Source organism: Schistocerca nitens, chromosome 4 (genome assembly GCF_023898315.1).
Source record: "Schistocerca nitens isolate TAMUIC-IGC-003100 chromosome 4, iqSchNite1.1, whole genome shotgun sequence".
Classification (NCBI taxonomy): domain Eukaryota; kingdom Metazoa; phylum Arthropoda; class Insecta; order Orthoptera; family Acrididae; genus Schistocerca; species Schistocerca nitens.
In genome coordinates this window covers 78,982,271-79,004,091 of record NC_064617.1, presented here as the reverse complement: position 1 = coordinate 79,004,091, position 21,821 = coordinate 78,982,271, and the positions used below count along the sequence as shown (strand labels likewise).

Genomic DNA, 21,821 nt, shown 5'->3' with positions numbered 1-21,821 from the left:
ATACAATTTCAGTAAGTTAGCTACATTTCATATATTGCAGTCGTGACGTCAAACGAATTGTATGCAAAGACTGTGCAGTGTGTTTTTACCTTTGAATGACATGTCACATACCATCTGTTATGTGAACACTGCTCAGCCTTTTACAACGGCATGACTGCCTCCAAATTATCAGTTAAGATGAATGGACATAGACAGAGGGTGTATACTGGCAACAAGCCTCCCCTGACTCAGGTTGTGGATGACTTTTCTGGACTCTACTCCTTTTCCTAAACCTCACCAGTCCTTTTCTGCTCCTTTTCCTAAACCTCACCAGTCCTTTTCTACTCCTGTTCCTAAACCTCACCTGTCCTTTTCTTTCATCCCTCTTCCTTCCCCTTCAACCATTCTGTCAGGAGGAGGAGCCACTGGCTCCGAAAGCTTGCATGCGTAATACCTTTGTTATATGTGTGTTCTCCTACCACCGCTTGGAGAGTAAATTTTTTATTTGTCCAATTACATTGTATTTTCAAAAACTGATTAAGTTCATTTAGAGAAGAGTTTTAAATTGAAAAACTTAAGTTGTCCTAGTCTTCTTCTTCTTCGGTGGCTCTATACATACTCTTAAACTATCACTTTCCATTTATTCTGGCCACTTCCTAACATTTTCCAATTCCTCTAGCCCGTCTTCTGAATGAATGTCTTCTATGATTCCATCCTCCCATCTAGTTTTTAGTAAACAATGTTCACTCTGTCCATCTGTCTTTCCTTGTAAAACTTTCCGCGCCCCACCCCCGTACCATTTGTCCACGCCCCATGTCTAGCCCACCTCATCCTAGATGACTTGCTAACAGGCTGATCTTTGGAGATGGCGTACAACTCCCCACTCTTTCCCTTTCGCAAATTGAGCAGATGATTCTCCCCCGAGTGTCCTCTCAAATGCATCTGGCGATTCGGCGTCCTTTGCTGTCAGAGCCCAGGTTTCAGAGACGTGAATAACCACTGGTCTGGCTAGTTTTGTTGTTCTAGTCAGGAGCCTTGAAGGTAGAAGCTTTGTTAAGGTGAAATAAGCTTTATTGGCTGTAGTTAGCCTCTGCTTTATTTCATAGAAAGTATCTTTGAAAAAGTCGATCATTTCAAGTACCTGGGTTCAATTGTTACCAATCTCAAAGGTGTAAATACCCATTGTTATTTCGGCTGAGATGTCCTCCCTGTGTGTTTTTCCAGCAGCTAGGTATTTTGTTTTCTGCTCATTGATATTTAGTGCTGTATCCCTGCCGGCCTGTTCAAGTGAGGTGAATGTCTCTGACACAGTAGCAAGAACTCTGACAGTAATGGAAATGTCATCCGTGTAGGCCAGTATTTGCACAGATTTATGAAAAATCTTTTCCCTTTTTAAGGTATTTGCATATATCATCACCGTCTCCAAGGTGGCATTGAATGGGAAGTGTGCCAGCACATCACCTTGCAGTATTCCATTTTTAATTTCCAAAGCATTGGATAACATTCCTCCAGTTTTTACGCTAGCTTGTGTTCCTTTCATTGTCATTCTTACTATCCTTGTTAGAGAGATATTTACATCCCAGATTAAGCATTGTGATACCTCTGTAGTTGCTGCATTCTGTCTAGTCTCCTTTCTTATATATAGGGCATGTAATTCTTTCTTTCCATTTTTGAGGTATTTCCTCTTCTTCCCATATTAGTTTAACCAGTTTCAGGATGTTTATTTCCAATTCAGAGCCTCCTTGCTTGAAAAGCTCGGCTGGAATGCTATCCGTTCCTGGCATCTTCTTCTTTAATTTCCTCATTGCAGTTCTCACCTCTTATAAGTTACATGGTCCACACTGTTATCTGGATCCTCTTTCTCCTCTTTTTCTGTTGAGTTCCTTAGTATAACTGCTCTTTGGTAAGGAGTTTATTAAAGTAGTGACACCACCTCTCTCAAACTCTTTCTCTTTACATATAACTTCGCCCTTTGCATAGCTTCTTCTCTTTGCTTATAATTTCGCCCTTTTCATCTTTTATTAAACTTATTCTGCCCTTGAAAAGTTTCCATGTGTTATTTACCTCTCTCTAAAATTTCCTTGCCTCATTTGTACTTCTTAGAATCTTCACCTCATCAATATTTGCCTTCATCCACTCCCTCTTTTTCCTTTGATGGGTCCTTTTTTTAGTTCTCCGTTTTTCTTTATATTCTTCCATTATAATCCTGGCGGTTGTAATGTCCTCCTGTATGTTTCATTTGTTTCTGTTTCACATTTGGTTCTTGTTTGCCTTATGCTGCTCCCAAGTATCTCACTTGCTGCTATCTGTACTGCCTTTTTTATCGTTTCCCATTCATCTTCAGTGTTTTTACATTCTCCAATGTTTTCAAGGACCTGAATTATTCTCTCCTTGTATCATTCCTGTGCTTCCTCATATTCTAAAGCTGTAATGTTATATTTGTTTGTTCTGGGCTGGGTTCCTTTCACTGCGTTAAATACTCATGCCCTCACCCGTGCCAAAACTAGGAAAAGATCTGTGTCTATATTTGGACCTCTTAAACGCCTTACATCCAGTTACTCTGACTTGTGTCTTGCACCAGTTAGTACATGGTCAGTCTGATTTATTGTATTTGCCTCTAGTGCTGTCCATGTTCCCTTATGTATTTCCTTGTGTGGGCACAATGTAGAGCCTACCACCGTGTTTCTAGATGTTGCAAAGTTTATCAAACTTGTCCCATTGTCATTACTTACTGTATGTCAACTGCATATACTGATTGTTGGTCTATAGATGTGTTCTCTTCCCAGCTGGTCATATAGGTCTCTGGCTAATATTTTTATATCATTCCCAGTGCATTCATCATATGCTCTTCCCAGAGATTTGTAGAAAGTTTCTTTCTCCTCGTCCTCTGATACTTCAGTTGGTGTGTGGACATCAATAGTGTTGGGTTCATGGGGTTGAATCCTATTACTAAGTGCTTACTCGCAGGCCCCTCTAAAAATGGGATTCAAGTCTGGTAATGAACTTGCTAAATATGAAATAATATCACTAGAGAACTTGAGAAAGTATAGATACACACTGTACAGATAATAATTACTATATTTTTTTGACTGCACAGGAAAGGTGAAATAGGCCTGTGTCATTGCATGTTCACTAAAATAACTGGAGTCGACTTTTCATGATTTAACAATGGAAAATCCAGGATGGAATGTACAATATTATGAAAAGGAAAGTTGCCACTCACCATATAGCGGAAATCCTGAGTCGCAGATAGGTACATCAAAAAGATTGTCATAAATAAAGCTTTTGCCCAGTATGGCCTTTCTTAAAAACACACACACACTCGGCTTCAGTTGCCTGAGACTACAGGTGTGTGTGTGTGTGTGTGTGTGTGTGTGTGTGTGTGTGTGTGTGTGTGTGTGTGTGTGTATTTTTTTGATGAAGGTCTTACTGGCCAAAAGCTTTATTTGTGACAGTCGTTTTGTTGTACCTGTCTGGGACTCAGCATCTCCGCTATACGGTGAGTGGTAACTTTCCTTTTCACGATATTGTACTTTTCATGATTGACATTTATCACACAGTTTTTGAATTGCATTTCGAAAGAGCTAAAGTTGTTAACTTTAACTACTTTAGACATTTTGACAATAATCAAGCATAATTCAGTAATAGCATAAGTGGCAAATTTTTCACTTACGTCAAAGAGCGGTGTACTACAGAAACATCGTCTTTCACAGGTTGCTGAATACTTCATTTTCATGAGCTTTTCTTCAAAAACTTTAGCCAGCTTTCAAGCACAAGGCACATTTATAAGCCCATATTTCTTGTTAACCACATCATAACAAGACGTACACTACAGCCTCAATTCACCCCACATTGCTTTCATACAACAGTATTACGCAGTAGAAAGGTACATCCCACTCTCGTATAATGTCACATTGTCTTCACACACAGAACATAATAATATTTTTTAAAGCAAAGATTTCAGCCTCATTTCTCAATACATTCTCTTCATGCCAAGAACTGTACAGAACAGTCTTGTGCCAAAACCCACTTCAGAGTTGTTGTGTACATAGTTTCGCGTAGTCAGCGCGTACACAACTTTCCCACTAGAGTGCGCCCCACTAAGCACAACAGCGCAGGCGCAGCGCTCGTCCATCTCCGCACTACAAGATGGCGCTGCCTTAGAGACGGACCAAATTCTGCTTCCGCCGATCCGCGTATTAAAATGTAACGCAGCCAATGAGATTGCTGCTAATGTAGAACCTTTTCTCCTCGCGGGTCACACTCGTGCAATGATACCTGAACGTGCAATGATACCTGAACGTGCAATGATACCTGAACATGCAGGGTATTATAACGAGTGTACAGACCTCCGATTAGTCAGTCTGCACCAGTCTGTACGAGTCTGCATTAGTCTGTCCCAGTCTATAGTCAAGTTTCAGTCTGCGCCTAATAAGACTACCATATTCCTGTACATAGCCATGAAGATAAATGAATAGACACTTTGTCAAGTATCTGAGATGTGTGAGAATAAGATTGCTACTCTAAGCGTGCAAGTGGAATTTCTATCGTCTGACCTAACAGCGGAAGATAAACACGCCACGATAAGATCACGAGACATATTGCTGACACTCGCCTACTTCGTTGGAGCGACAAGTCAAATAATCTGATGGTGTGTGTACAGAAGGTCTTACAGTACGCACACCACAAGAGTCTTTATTAAATCCAGTTACACTCAACTGCCTTTTCAACTTTATTTGTTAACCAATCAATTGTAGGTTCACATAAATTAATCTCTTCACCAAACTCGCTCTCTCATATTGCAAATAAATTTCAAAAATGTAATGAGTTACACAGATGTATTTACAAATACTTGGATAAAAGATTTTTAAAAAAAAAAAGTGTACGTAAAAGTAGTATAACTAAACATTACATGCACTTTTTGGAATTGGTTAGTAATACTCGTAAAGATTCACAATACGCACTACTGCCTAACTGTTATTGAAGCTAAACCAGTTTGTAGTTTTGCTGCTCTACAAAGAGATTTTGCTTGTATGCATGTTCTGCCATTCATGCACCTGTCACTTGCCCACACATGCCAGAAGACTACGTTGTCTTGGCCATAGATAGTGCAGACAGGCATTCACACACAGTAGCATGGTGTGATGCACGAATATGTTAGAAAGGTAATCAGAGACAGAGCACAAGCCAGGATTGCTGGAAATGTGGTAAAGGAAACAGACAATGTCCTCTCCGTAGGAAGCATACCCGTATTTGGCTTAAGTGATGTAAGAAAAGCACAGAAAATTCAAATCTCAATGGCCTGATAGGGATTTCAACCACAGTTCTTCGAACGAGTCTCTGAGTCATACCACTGTGCCAAGTTTCTTGGTCCCTCTTCCCTGGCCCTCTTCAAATGGTTCTGCCATTGCATTCTCAGGATTTCCCACTCCAGCTTCTATACCTAGATCAGAATAACAAAGCAGTTGTCAGTTTGGGCTCAAAAGGGAGGATGTTAGCTGTTTGCTGTTAGGTGCAAGTGCTCTTGCAACAGCAGCCGTACATTCAATCCTGAGTACGTTCATATGTTCCTTGTGTACCTGCGATAATGTTAAGTTTGCTTCGCAGGATCTTAATAGTAGGCTCAGTTTCCTATGCAGTTTCACAGTTAGCTTCACGCTGTCAGACTGAGAAACATAGTGTATAGGAACAACTCTCAACAATTCATACTGTCCACAGCTGATCGGTAAGTGGCAGCTGAAGTAGAAGAAAGATTGACAACTGTGTTCAGGAAATCATTGGTTGCTGCTACGCTAGATATCCTATAATCAACTAGCATTGTCACTTAGTTACTGATCCGGGTGTAAGTCGTGAATGCCTGACATTGACCCAAACAATGTTATCCAATGTTATGCTTGTCATCCACCACAGAAATCTGGATTTCAATGCATTAAAATGTTTTGTCTTCAAATAAAGGATTTATTGAAGCTTATATCGTTCAGCACTGTGCACAATGAAAATTTACTGCCTGCGTAGAGCCAAGTGTTTGAAGTGACACAGTTTAGAAAGTGTGTAACAACTGCGGTTTTGCTTATTTACAAAGCTGTTGCAATCATTAACAAAGTGAGCCACAGGAAATAAGGGCTAACCGTTCTCCTTTTTGCTCAGTGTACTGTCACAGCAAATACACATTCACGTGTTTGGCTTGCAGCATCGTACATTAAACATGATTTGCCATGGAATAAAAGTGAATAAATATCAGAAACTAAACAAACTAAGAACCTGATTTCAGTCAAAACAAAGCGAAATGAAAGCACTAGTTGCAAATTTAATGAGCTCGAGTGTTCGTTTTTTAGTGTGGCAATGTGGCTCTCTTTACCTGCTCTAGTGCCATACTGTAGTGGCAGTTTTAATTTGGTCGCTATTTCTTAACAGGATGGTGGAATTGACAGGCGTAAAGGTAATTTCTGGAGAATACCAAGGGAATTTTACGTGGTCATCACTGTTCACAATTCACACATGTAGTACATAACGCCGACAACTCTGTGAGGCGTTTTTGCAGACGATGCTGTTTGGTCATTCCACATCAAACCATGCAGATCATAACACCCATTATCTCAGATCTTCATGAAACTGTACATTTGCTTATAATGTAAGAACTCGTGCAAAGTCTTTTTGCTCTCAGACTAAAACTTGTTTATATATCGAATTTCAAATGTAGTGATATTCTGATAACTGGGCTCTGCAAGAATGTCAGTGCAAAATGGTACTTATGTTCATAAATGACCATAACTGTGGAGCTTCTGAAGCTTTTGATTTGGAATTTTTTTCATATGTTAAGAGAAGCACGTACTTAACAGGCGTGTAATTATGTAAGCAGTAATGATATGAATATAATAGAAAGAACCAATCCACGTGGGAAAAATATATTAAAAAAAGATGCTGTGACTTACCAAACGGGAAAGTGCTGATAGACACAATAAAAAACACACAAATATCAAGCTTTCACAATCCATGGTTGCTTCATGAGGAAAGAGGGAAGGAGAGGGAAAGACGAAAGGATGTGGGTTCTAAGGGAGAGGGTAAGGAGTCATTCCAATCCCAGGAGCAGAAAGACTTACCTTAGGGGGGAAAAAGGGACAGGTATACACGCAGGCGCGCGTGCTCACACACACGCGCGCGCATACACACACACACACACACACACACACATACACACACATCCATCTGCACATATACAGACACAAGCAGACATCTTGGCATATTCTCTCTTCCCATTACCCACCAGGCCTCAGCCTCCGATAATTTCAAGTTGCCGCCCCTCATACCTCACCTGTCAGTCAACAACATCTTTGCCTCTGTACTTCCACCTCGATTGACATCTCTACCCAACCTCTTCGCATTTACATATGTCTGCTTTTGTCTGTATATGTGCGGATGGATATGTGTGTGTGTGTGTGTGTGTGTGTGTGTGTGTGTGTGTGAGGGCGCGCGCGAGAGTGTATACCTGTCCCTTTTCCCCCCTAAGGTAAGTCTTTCCGCTCCCGGGATTGGAATGACTCCTGACCCTCTCCCTTAAAACCCACATCCTTTCGTCTATCCCCCTTCTTCCCTCTTTCCTGAGGAAGCAACCGTGGGTTGCGAAAGCTTGATATTTGTGCGTTTTTTATTGTGTCTGTCTGCCAGCGCTTTCCCGTTTGGTAAGTCACAGCATCTTTTTTTAATATATTTAAGCAGTAAAGGTTACAAAGTACAATACAAAAAATTTAATGCTTGTCACTTTCAATTTCCAGAAAAAATGCACACATATTGAAAAATGCTTGTCACATTTCTCCAACCTGGTAGTAACTTATAATTGGTCTTAAATAATTCCCAAGACAGTACACATTGTAATAAAATTATTAGTGGGTTTTCTATGAAGGGACACTGTGTCCCCCCCCCCCCCTCTCCTCCCTCACAACACTAAGTATTGATTTCAGATTTGCTAACACTTGGTTCAAGAATCATAAAAGAAGGTTGTATACCTGGAAGAATCCTGGAGATACTAAAAGGTATCAGATAGATTATATAATGGTGAGACAGAGATTTAGGAACCAGGTTTTAAATTGTAGGACATTTCCAGGGGCAGATGTGGATTCTGACCACAATCTATTGGTTATGAACTGCAGATTGAAACTGAAGAAACTGCAAAAAGGTGGGAATTTAAGGAGATGGGACCTGGATAAACTGAAAAAACCAGAGGTTGTAGAGAGTTTCAGGGAGAGCATAAGGGAACAATTGACAGGAATGGGGGAAAGAAATACAGTAGAAGAAGAATGGGTAGCTCTGAGGGAGGAAGTAGTGAAGGCAGCAGAGGATCAAGTAGGTAAAAAGACGAGGGTTAAAAGAAATCCTTGGGTAACAGAAGAAATATTGAATTTAATTGATGAAAGGAGAAAATATAAAAATGCAGTAAATGAAGCAGGCAAAAAGGAATACAAACGTCTCAAAAATGAGATCGACAGGAAGTGCAAAATGGCTAAGCAGGGATGGCTAGAGGACAAATGTAAGGATGTAGAGGCTTGCCTCACTAGGGGTAAGATAGATACTGCCAACAGGAAAATTAAAGAGACCTTTGGAGAGAAGAGAACCACTTGTATGAATATCAAGAGCTCAGATGGCAACCCAGTTCTAAGCAAACAAGGGAAGGCAGAAAGGTGGAAGGAGTATATAGAGGGTTTATACAAGGGCGATGTACTTGAGGACAATATTATGGAAACGGAAGAGGATGTAGATGAAGATGAAATGGGAGATAAGATACTGCGTGAAGAGTTTGACAGAGCACTGAAAGACCTGAGTCGAAACAAGGCCCCGGGAGTAGACAACATTCCATTAGAACTACTGATGGCCTTGGGAGAACCAGTCATGACAAAACTCTACCATCTGGTGAGCAAGATGTATGAGACAGGCGAAATACCCACAGACTTCAAGAAGAATATAATAATTCCAATCCCAAAGAAAGCAGGTGTTGACAGATGTGAAAATTACCGGACTATCAGTTTAATATGTCACAGCTGCAAAATACTAACGCGAATTCTTTACAGACGAATGGAAAAACTGGTAGAAGCGGACCTCGGGGAAGATCAGTTTGGATTCCGTAGAAATGTTGGAACACATGAGGCAATACTAACCTTACGACTTATCTTAGAAGAAAGATTAAGAAAAGGCAAACCTACGTTTCTAGCATTTGTAGACTTAGAGAAAGCTTTTGACAACGTTAACTTGAATATTCTCTTTCACATTCTGAAGGTGGCAGGGGTAAAATACAGGGAGCGAAAAGCTATTTACAATTTGTACAGAAACCAGATGGCAGTTATAAGAATCGAGGGGCATGAAAGGGAAGCAGTGGTTGGGAAAGGAGTGAGACAGGGTTGTAGCCTCTCCCCGATGTTATTCAATCTGTATATTGAGCAAGCAGTAAAGGAAACAAAAGAAAAATTTGGAGTAGGTATTAAAATTCATGGAGAAGAAGTAAAAACTTTGAGGTTCGCCGATGACATTGTAATTCTGTCAGAGACAGCAAAGGACTTGGAAGAGCAGTTGAACGGAATGGACAGTGTCTTGAAAGGAGGATATAAGATGGACATCAACAAAAGCAAAATGAGGATAATGGAATGTAGTCAAATTAAATCGGGTGATGCTGAGGGGATTAGATTAGGAAATGAGACACTTAAAATAGTAAAGGAGTTTTGCTATTTAGGGAGTAAAATAACTGATGATGGTCGAAGTAGAGGAGATATAAAATGTAGACCGGCAACGGCAAGGAAATCGTTTCTGAAGAAGAGAAATTTGTTAACATCGAGTATAGATTTAAGTGTCAGGAAGTCGTTTCTGAAAGTATTTGTATGGAGTGTAGCCATGTATGGAAGTGAAACATGGACGATAACCAGTTTGGACAAGAAGAGAATAGAAGCTTTCGAAATGTGGTGCTACAGAAGAATGCTGAAGATAAGGTGGGTAGATCATGTAACTAATGAGGAGCTATTGAATAGGATTGGGGAGAAGAGAAGTTTGTGGCACAACTTGACTAGAAGAAGGGATCGGTTGGTAGGATATGTTTTGAGGCATCAAGGGATCACAAATTTAGCATTGGAGGGCAGTGTGGAGGGTAAAAATCGTAGAGGGAGACCAAGAGATGAATACACTAAGCAGATTCAGAAGGATGTAGGTTGCAGTAGGTACTGGGAGATGAAGAAGCTTGCACAGGATAGAGTAGCATGGAGAGCTGCATCAAACCAGTGTCAGGACTGAAGACCATAACAACAACAACAACATTAAGTAAGATTATACATACCTTATATCCACTGCTTCAGATTTTCATGAATTTTTTTTTCCTATTATTTTCTGCATGGCAATAATTGATGCAAAATTTTTCCACATGCTTCATGTAGTTTGGGGGGGGGGGGGGGGGGGTTCAACGGAAATTTTTTAAAATGTAAATACTGCAACTGAAGTTTGTCATTTGGATTGCATTACTTCAGACAAAAATAATGACAGTAATAATAATAACAGAAAATATCTTATTTTCAACATATCGCTGTCATATTTCCCAAATGTCTAGGAAGGAACGTATTTTTATTGGAAAAAAAATCAATAAGTATTCTTGACTTATGAGAATATAGAAAATCAATTTAAGCTTTTGTGGTCCAAACAATGAGTTTTAAATATGTAAAACACTTTCTGGCAGCTGATACAAGATTTATATTTATTGAAACTCTGATATTATTTGAAGAAGGGGGGAAAAAAGGATGCAGCACCCTGAGTTTTGATAGATATTGGAGGGCAATTTAACACATATCACATCATTATCCAGAAGATCATTCAAATCGGATTATGTAATCTGACAAGGCTGCCTCATGAAAACAGAGTCAAAAGTTGTAAAGGTAATTGCAATAATTTCATTAAGCAGGTTAACTTTGTTCAGGGTGTCAAATTAGCATTTTTAAACACCAAATATTGTAGTCACTCTGATGTTAATTTAAAATGTTCATGTTAAGCAGTGAAGATCCTTGAAACTGTCAAAGAAACTTTTTAAGAGCATCTCTCTTTTTAATGCACTGTGACAAATTGTATTCTGTTAACTTCATATCTTTTTCATTATAGTGATACATTCTGCCTAATAATATTGAATTAGGTACACCAACAGCACGCAAAATGTTTTCCTAAGGCACATAACAAGAGTCTTACTTCTCAGGCCAAAAGAATAACACTGCTGGTCCGGTTGCATGGAGAAAAAGTAGTTAAACATCTGTTTCTTTATCACAGACATTTCTGACGAAGCAAAGTACAACCTGTCGTAATGTACAGCTGCTACAAAAGAATTTTGTTGAGGACGAGTGCATATCGGTTGGGGCATTTTCATTGAATGAAAAAAATCAAGGAAGGCTTTTTAGAAGAAGTTAATCTTCTAATCTCTCAAGAATCACAAGAAAATGATTTGTAATGGTGAAAATTCCTGGTACCAGGTGTTGTGCGGGTTGTCGAAAATCTCTTCTCGAGGTTCTTGCATAGGAAATCTACATTGACTTTCTCTAAGAATTGCAAAAACCAATTGTCAAAATTAGTTTTGCAGAAATCGTAAACACCAGATGCAGTTGTTATTTCCGCATCATCCGCTACTTGAAGATTAGCTCTTCTCAATATATGTTTTATAGTCCTCCCATACCATTGCTCACAGTTTTACTGTGGCTTGTAGCAAGAAAGGACAGCTCAGCATCAATAGAAAAGTCGTTTTTGTGCTCACACAAATTTTTAAAGCTTCTTTGGTTCTTATGTTGAACAGCACATTCATCATTGAAATAACAAACTTTCTTCACATGTGGGTAATACTCTGCCAGCCACTTAACTGTTTCTTGCTGGACAGTATTTACAAATCCTCCATCATATTCCATATCATCACATAATAAGCAGTGGTTCACTATTACCAATTTACTTTTTTCATTTACCACATACACACACAAGGGTGTATTGTACAGCTGCTTCTTGTTCAGCGGTAACTCTGAATTTCATTCTGAATTACAAAACTGTGATTTTCAGCAAAGTCCATTAACAGAATTGCTTTTTCTGGGGTTAGATTTTCCTTCAATTTTTCAATGATTTTGACTGACATTAAGATTTAATTGAGTGTGGTAAGTTCTTTGTTTCCTCAATGTGTTCCACATCCAAAAGTAGTTTTACATTTCGGTGAATGAGTGCTGGCAGCACCAGCTAAAATACACCACTTTCATCTTAGCAAACAAAATTTAGAAAGACCAATGTTCATGTTCAGATTCTCCCACTTAAAACGAGAGTACAGTTCTTTTAAGTTGCAAAGGATGAATCTTTTTTGCGTATACACATTCTTCTGAATGCTAACTTTTGTCTTTTACTCCCGGTAACATTCGAGTGTATTCATCATTTTGGTAGAAATCAGTGACTATTATTACCACTTCATCAGCAATCTTTCCCCCTTTGAAAACAGAAATGGGTATTTTATCAATTCTTAAACCACAGTTTCCTTGCTTGTCGAACCACATACTCACTAACATTGAATTCTGACATTGTTTTCTTTTGACCAAGAGGGCGGAACTAATATTAATTTTTTTTTCCATGTACTCTTATGCTAGCCACATTTTTTTCCATTAATAATATCATGGTATCAAAATCTTTGGCTTTCTTAAAAATTTCATAATCAAATTTTTCTTCTCTACAGTCAGAATCTTAAATACTGCAGTCTAATGCCCAGCATACTTTTCTTTCCAAAACATGCTTCACTTTTTCTAGGTTCATTTTGCCATATGAAGCCTCGCTGTGATTTGGAATGGTGTGAAATTTTAAGGGAGAGCACTGCAAATCATGTAAAGTTTTTGTTTTATTTGCATACTTTGATGTTTTAGTACTGATTAATGAAATGTCACCTCCGGGTCACCTGCATCACTTTCATTTCAATCACTGATGTCAGTTTTTTGTTCACAAATCTTGCACTGTTTTTGGTCTGGTTTTACGGAGATTCTTTTAACACTTGATGGTTTAGATAAAGACAAGCAAACTGATCTCAAAGATTTTTAACTGTTTGTATTTGTTTTTTGAAAGGATCGCAAGAAGTTATTTGAAGACTTTCAAAAACTTTTAAGTAATAGTATGTGTGATTTCCATATATAGTAGCACTTTCTTGATCTTATGGAAAGCGTACATTGTATCGCAGCAGTATAAAACCTCGTTTGTCTTCACTCAGCTCTGCTATTTTTTTGTAGATTTTTTACTATGGTCTAGGTTGTAAAATGACACAGTGGTTTTAGTAATTTTCCAACATTGCATGAATTCACATTTTCTATTGCATTTAACTGAGCACTAATCCACTTAAAACATACTTTATACAAGTGGAGTGATAGAGCCGCACCACAAACAGATATGAGATGTCTCATAGAAGAACAAAGATCAACTGATGCCAAATTCTCAACAATGAATTTCAGCAATTGTTTAGTTGTTTTCATGCTCATAAAGGTTTCAAATAAGCTACTGCAATCTAAGAACACTTTTTTAATCACTGTGAGCAGGTGATTGGCTAAACACATAAATCAAATATATTATAATCTTTAAAAAAATTACTGAATTAGTCAAATGAAAGGAAATAAATTTTCACACAGTTAACATGCTGCTTAGAATGAGTTATACTTAAAGGTGCTTATTTGATACCCTTGCATCTGAGGCAGTGAGGCAGCAAGTGGATGAACTTACTTAAAATGGCCCTTTTCCATTGCAGCAAAAAGTATTTTGATTTCGGGTGTGTGTGTCAATTAGCAGAAGACCCATTGAAATTTTTATTTTATTAGAAAGCTTATAATCTAGAGGATTATTTAAGACTAAAATCAGGTTCCCAGCAGGTTAGAGAAATGTGATATAAGCATTTCTCCACATCCTTGCAATTTCTCTGAAATCGATAATCAACATACATTGATATTTTTAAAAAAATTTCTTTCTAACTTTACTGCGTCAGTAACTGGGTATCTGTCAACTTCTTACTTAACTTCTGAAAAAAAAATCCAAATCAAAAGTTTCATAAACACCTCAGTTATGGGCATTTATGTAGATAAGTACCATTTTGCATTGGCATTCTTGCAGAGTCCAGTTATCAGAATATAACTACATTTAAAATTAGATATAAAATAAAGTTGTGGTCTGAGACCAAAAAGATTTTGCAGAAGTTCCTGTGTTATAAGTGTAAGCAAATGTGCAAAGTTTTGTGAAAATCTGAGATAGAGGGTTACAAATCTTTGGATTATTGCGTGTTTTGATGTGGAATGACCCTGTTGCCTCTAGGAATCTTGCAATGCCAGAAGCCTCTAGTGAAGTACAGGAACGTCTGTGGGGGACCTACAATTGGTCTGGGAACAGTAGTTGACTCTGAATGTAAATAAATGTGACTTATGTCAATACAAGAACAGCTCCTTTGTTGTTTGAGTATTTTACTTGAGAACACTATGGAAAATGGCAAAACAGCTGTAAAGTAGCTAGTATTAACCATCCGGAGCGATTTAAAGTGGTAGGACCACATGAAACCAGTTGAGAGAGAGTCAGATGTCAGACTGAAATCCATTAGAAGAAACTTAAGAATGTGCACTTGAACCAGGAAAGAAGTGCTTACAAAACACTTCTTCGAACGATTGTCAAGTATTGTTCATCAGTCTGGGACCCACAGCAAGTAGGATTAACAGAAGAGATGGGGAAGATCAAACAAAAATTGCAAGTTTCGTCACAGTATCGTTTAGTAAGCATGAGTGTTGCAGACATGCTTGACGAACTCCGGTGGCAGACACAAAGAGACGAGGTGCATATCACTGAGGCCATTACTGTTGTAATTCTGGAAGAAAAGTCAGGCACTTTATTACGCCATCCCGCATACGTCGTACGAATGGCCACAACAACAAAACTGGAGAAATTACAGCTTTGCACAGGTTTATTGAGAGTTGCTCTTCCTGCACACCATTTGCGAAGATAACACGAAAGGACAAAATTATATTTGTGCTGGAGATAATCTTCCACCACACACCACTAAGCAGCTTACGGAATGTGGTTGTAGAAGTATGGCCTTGGCCTATGGGTCCCAGAGGATCAAATCAGATCTTTGGCTGCTCCTGCTGGATAATAGCCACCTCTGCACCTTTCCAGGCATTGTGTTCTCCAGCTACATGCACATTGCTCTTCCATGCCCTATAATTCTATCTACCTACATGTCCTTATGTTGCATCTCGATTTGTCTATCTGCCATCCATTCATCTGGCTACATGTCCCACCCACCTTTATTCCATTTTCATTAGTTTTAAATTAATTTTCCTCTCCTAGTCTGTTCACTTGTCGGTTTTCAGGTCTTAAATGATTTTTGCATTATGGAGGTGATATTCAACTGCCCTGAGTTAAAAGAGGCAATGAATAATGATTGTCAGCTTTCCTTTTTGAGAAACATTGGAATCCCAGTTTTCAAAACTAATTTACTTACCAAAAGCTTAGCAACTTGACTCGAAGATTTTCTTATCTTTCTGTGTGATGTGTTAGTTGATGATAATGTAATTATCTGCTTTCTCACGTCTGACATGGGGAGGCCACAACATTGGGATCATGGATTTACTTCAAACTTTCTACGCCTTTAGCAGGTCATTCAAACAACACAATGTGCAACTAGCAAGGTGCATTACTCTGACAATCCCGAGAAAATCTCAAGAGAAGTTTTACGTGCCTGTTTTGTAACTGACGTAGTTGCGCATACGTGCCAGACGTTAATGCTAATGATAATCAAGTGGTTAGTGTTTGAGCTTCTTCATTTACTTGTCAATAGTTATAGTTTGTTGTAATAATTAAATTTAACTAAAATTAGTAAGTAGTCAAATAACATGAAACTTGCTAAAACTTCTTACAAATACACATGGTTCCATTGTTGTTATTGTTGTTGTTGTTATTATTATTATTATTATTATTATTATTATTATTAGTAGTAGTAGTAGTAGTAGTAGTATATTACCTCTCAGATGTCATATAAATTAAATAATATGACCAGCAATGAAAAAAATTAAATTAAAAATTAAACTTGAGTGGGAGTTGAACTGTTTGCTATATAACACATTCGTCTTGCGAAGCGCGAACCCTAACCACGTGACCACCGCGAACCAGAACATTCAGCATCGAGATGCCCTTAATTGGATTCTGTTCTCAGTTAAATTATATTGGCTCTGACTGGGCTAATTGTGATTGATATGGGGCCTAAACTACAGGAGAAGTTAATCCCAGTTTCACTGTTGTTTTGAATCTCTCCACATTAGTGCTGGTTTTTTGCAGTGGAAATGACAAGAATTATTCAAGCTTTATTAATTGATGGGGAGAAACTGGTAAAGTCGTTGGTAAGAAAGTGTCCAATCATTGGCCTGCTTGTGTAGAAACAGGAAATCGGATTGTTCGGGTATTTTAAACCTAAACTGCCAGATCATAGTGTGTTGCCACTGTATCAGCTCATTTGTAATGCAATTTCTGTGGTACAATAAGGTTTGTATTTTAGATTTACTGAAAACAAGAATCACAAAACATAATTACTTAATTGTATAGATAAAAAAAAAATCTACTCATCAAGCGGCCGCCGAACACACACATAAAAGACTGTTGTAATTGGCAAGTGTTTGGAGCCAGTAGCTCCTTCTTCAGGCAGAATGGTTGAAGAGGAAGGAAAAGGACTGGAGGGGTCTAGGAAAAGGGGTAGATTTCAGGAAAATTACCAGAACCGTGAGTCAGGGGAGACTTACAACGCACGAGACAAAAAGGAAAGCTGCCAATTACAACTGTCTGTCATGTGTATTTTGCCGTTGCTTGGTGAGTAGATTTTTTATCTATCTGATTAAATGATGATGTCAATAATTGATTGTTTTCTTTGTTACAAAACAGAATTAGATACATTGAGTGACAGTTTTGCAATGGTGGTACTCACCAGATAATGATGCATCAGATCCACCATAGAAAGCTTACACATGGGAATGCTGTATACAGGTTATTGTGGATGGCAAAATGTGGTTCAAAAATTACTATATGGTGGGACAACACCAAGTGGAACATTTTTTTTTTTTTTTTTTTTTTTTTAAAGGTTTATTTACTCTGCCTTTTTAAGGCACTGAAAGGAGCCCTTTGCAGCAAGTTCACCTGTAATCTGAGGCATTGAGTAGTTTGCACTGTATGTGTCTGAATACTGTTCAATTAATACATTTCTGTGTGTTAGTTTATTATACCATAAGGCTTGAGCATAAGCAGTTAATGATAACTTTTGAAAGATATACCTTGTTACAAATAATATGCCATCTCATATTTAATTTTTTAAATTAGATTTCATTTCATCTCACAGGTGACAGCAATGTTCGTCAAGTCTTTTGGTACAGTGAGAGTTTCTTCTGGATGTGGAACAGGCGTAGCTTGCACTCACCTGAAAGTGCAAACCTCGACATTACCAGAAGGCTTGGATGTGGTGCCAGGGCTGTGGAAAGCTCTACACTGCACAGCTCTTTGCTAAGTCATTAGTAAAAAATTCACACACTGTGGCTAGTCTCTTATCGACTACTATTCTTTTTGTGACCATCCATTGCTTTAACTTGAAGAATCAGGAGTGTTCTGAAACAGGTTAAAGTAAATGTGCTTTTTCACGTATTTGCAGACTATTTACAATAAAACAGGCACATTTCATGTGAGAAAGTTTTGACATTGGCTGAGTTCTGACAGTAAATAAAAGGAATGTGGTTGTAGATCTCCTCTTTCATGTCATGTTATAGCTCATGCCCAGTAATGATTTTAGAAGATGCTTGAGAAATATTTGATATTTTTAACATAAATTAATTTTTTATGGACCAACATTCGTTTAATGAATGTTTCTAGCAATTGAAATGTCTTTCACATGGTGAAAATGAACTTATCTAATCACCCAGATGTGTTTTGACTTTGTTAACAAGGCATCATTAATGGCTGTCATGGTATGTTACATTATGTTGGTTACCAGATGTTGATTTAGGTTTAAAATATTTTACACACAAGTTTTGCCATAAAACGCAACGGTACTCCATTTTTCCGTTCTTTTGCATGTTATTCATATGTTGGTCAAAATTTTTGTTTTTTACTAAATTCTTAGGCTATATTGGAGTGTCCTAACTGATGCAAATTATATATCTGTTGTTCAAAATTGCCCACACCAAGAAACTTGAATTATTTGTGTTGTGTTGGTATTGACAGCATTGTGCCCTAGTGTGCAAATGGTTTTATTGTGGCATTTTAGTGTGTAAAGAAAGTTTTAGCAGTAGTGTTAGCAAATGGACAGGCCTGAAGAGTTTTTAATATGCATGCTTAAAACTTGTCAGATCTTTAGAAATTAAAGTAAATCTTCAGAAAGATATTTTATCTGTCCAATTGTTTTTCCTTCTTTGGAGAGTTAAAACTTTAGGTACACATATAGGAAACAAATTGTTTATATCAAAAATCAAGTAAAAACTAAATTTTCATATGAATACTGCTAGATGTCTACTCTTTGCTGTGGTCTGAAGTGCAGTGATGTCTGCAGAGGGAAAAAAGGCAGAATAAAGTTGCTACGTTAGAGCACCACACTGTGAACCCTGAAGACATTCTTTACGTGTAACTGACCTTTCTGGAGGGCATCTGAAGGGGCAGCTGGGAGGTTAACATAGGCGACTCCTCAGTGTTTTGCTCTGTAGCCAGAGAGAAGCCTTTCACTTGCTGTTTCAAAGATTGTAGCCCTTAATTCACCAGCAGGTGTAAAACATTGTTTGAAAAATCTGATATCTTTCTCAGTCTTGTTTTTGTGAACAGTGGCAACCCAGTAGTCCTTCCATTTGAATCCAGTGAAGCTCACTCAAAGGTCCAGCCAGTGAGAAATCATAAGCACACAGTTGTGTGACTCATTCCATCTTCCCAGTACCCTACCAACTTTCCCCACTCAGGAATAGCAGGCATCATTGTAATTCCAGTTAGCATTGGACAAAGCCTTGATTTCTGATGTCAGCGGTGGCATCCTGTTTAATCCAGATACCTACTGCTCCCCTGCAGGAAAGCAGCTTTTAAAAGAACCTTCTATACTTATGACACTGTGTCGTCAACTCTAGCTTCGTAACCCATTGATAATGGAACACAGAGCAACATGAATGAAATTTTCACTCTACAGCACAGTGTGCTCTGATAAGAAACTTCCTTGCAGATTAAAAGTGTGTGTGAGACCGAGACTCGGGACCTTTGCCTTTCTGTGGACAAGTGAAGTTTGGAAGGTAGGAGACGAGTTACTGGTGGAATTGAAACTGTGAGGATGAATCATGAGTCGTGTGGGTAGCTCAGATGCCTTTCACGGGCAAGTGCTCAAGTTCAAGTTTCGGTCCAGCACACAGTTTTAATCAGCCAGACAGTTTCACAGAGCAACATTATGAAATTTGGGGCACACCCCTTGGTTGTTTGGGTAATAATACACATTTAAATGTGTTCAAGAAACTTTGGGATTTCTTACACCACTAGGTTTTTCAGTTGAGTTAAGCAAGATCTTACCATTGTATGCTCAGAGGTTTGTAGCAACTCAGTACTTGGAGTTGTAACAAAGTTTTAAGAATGGAAGGATGTGTCCCATAAGGTGTTTCATTTTGTAACATAAAATTTTTGCAGGCTTAATATAAAGTTACACACTTTGATCATTTCCATAAAAGTCAGCAAAAAATATGATTTTTCAATGTTAATTGGGAAAACTAGAAACCACAAATTTAACATAATATTAAAACCAGTCACTTAATATTAATAGCTAGTATGTCAGGCAAAATGTGTTATATTAATAAACCTGGAATGATACAATCCCTTCTTTTGTTCACTTGGTGATGCTAGGCTACCATCAACAAAAATTGTTTTCATTGTTTGTCCCTGATCGATGTATTAAACTTTTTTATCAGAGCAGTTCCTCTTTCTGCAGTATCATTGACCAACTTAAGGATACAGGGTACTTATAAATGGTGGAAAAATCTAAATTTTTATGACTTGATTAAATTCTACAGTCTTTCCAGATTACATTGATATATACATTATAGGGTTTCAAATGAAAAATGACCTATATATAGCAAATTTTAAAGTTACGGTCATGTATGCTGCCACACCCCCTTTATTTCTGTTAAAGAAACCAATATTATTTCGAAAAGAACTTTGAACTTTCTGTTTCCAGTAATTATATATATGATACAATGTATTTGTTGGTAACAGAGCTGGTTTCTAGTGTCTGTAAATGATCTTTGCTAGTATTTACTTTTGTTTCACTGAAACAGTGTTACTGAATTTTTATTGCCCAAGTGCTACATATATTTGTGGAAGTACATATCCATAGTGTGCAATAAATACAAACTATGCCATGCATCAAGAAATTCAATAAAAGTAAATTCCGTGGTAACCAGTTCACAAACAAAGCAAGCCACACTGTTGGAGGAGCCTATGTATCAGTCCTTCAGGGACGAAACTCCCACATGGCACGTCTCCTGGTGATTCGAATTTTTGTGTTAACAATGACACTGTTTGTAGTGGATTTGTTGTTGATGTGGGCATCTTATATTCTTTGATTAAGGAAGTGGCGAAATGTAAACAATGTGATGGTGTAGGATGTCTGGAAATAACTGAACAACAAAGTAGCAGGAAGGGTTTAGTGACAAAATTAGTTGTTCTGTGTAGATCCTGCAATAAATCTACCTCGAAAATGACTTTGAACATTGTGCATAATTCATATGATGTGAATTTGAAGTTAGTGTGTGCAGTGTGCACAATAGGAAAAGGAAAAAAGGCTGCTCAAACGTTTTGTGGTTTGATGGACCTTCCTCCTCCTCTCAGTAGGTTCAGCAAGTACATAAAAATACTTTCAGGTGCCTTGACGGTTGTGTCTAAAGCATCTCTGAAACATGCAGTAGAAGAAACTGTGAATACTAGTGGAACGAGGGACAATGCTGTTGCACTTGATGGGACATGGCAACGTCGAGGACATCATTCCTTGAATGGTGGTGTAAGCTACTTCTCTGGAGAATGGAAAAGTTGTTGATATTGAGTGCTTATGTAAGTACTGCCACACAACTTGCCATGGTAACACTTGAAGGATGTATTGAACATCAGTGTTCTAAGAATTATGACGAGTACAGTGGAGCTCTCCAAATATTTCAGAGGTCGGTGCCCTTTTATAAAGTTAGATATACAATGTACCTAGGTGATGGGGACTCTAAAGCTTTCATAAAATTAATGAGTTCAGTGTTTATGGTGATACCTTGGTAACAAAACTGGAGTGTTGTGGACATTTGCAAAAGAGTATGGGTGCTAGATTGAGGAAGCTATGAAGATAAATGAAAGGAAAGTTGCTGTCTGATGGAAAATCTCTGTCTGGCCGTGGCAGATTGACAGTAACTGAAATAGACCTTCTTCATAGTTATTATGGACTGGCCATTAGACAAACTGCACCTCTGAATGATGTTACAGCAGTGAGAAAAGCAGTATGGACCACCTACTTTCACGAGTTGTCCACAGATGACCGCCCTTTCCTGATGTTGCCCTAAAGGAGCAGATTCTTGGTGTGGTTACCAAAAAGCAAAAGAAAGTGGTCAGATATACCATCATAAGCATTCTCTTCAACCAATTTTTAGAGACGTGAGTGACCCTGTTTTGGTTAGTAGATGTCTTCGTGAGTGCACTCAGAATAAAAATGAAAGTTTCAACCATTGCATTTGGGAAAGATCACCCAATAATGTTTTTGTAGGACTAAATATATTAAAAGTTGGTTTACTAGATGCTGTGATAGTTTCTATGATGGAGTG

At 38.1% G+C, this 21,821-nt stretch overlaps 1 long non-coding RNA gene across 6 annotated transcripts in view; it reads left to right on the top strand.

The window, feature by feature from the left end:
• Positions 1 to 19,871, top strand: part of LOC126253088 (uncharacterized) — a 30,521-nt gene extending 10,650 nt beyond the window's left edge. For 5 of the 6 annotated variants that reach the window (XR_007545895.1, XR_007545896.1, XR_007545897.1 and 2 more), the window contains exon 4: positions 17,354 to 19,871. This is a non-coding gene — a long non-coding RNA (uncharacterized LOC126253088). The remainder of the gene's footprint in view (positions 1 to 17,353) is intronic. The other variant, XR_007545894.1, reaches the window with a different exon arrangement.
• The last annotated feature ends 1,950 nt before the right edge of the window (positions 19,872 to 21,821 follow it).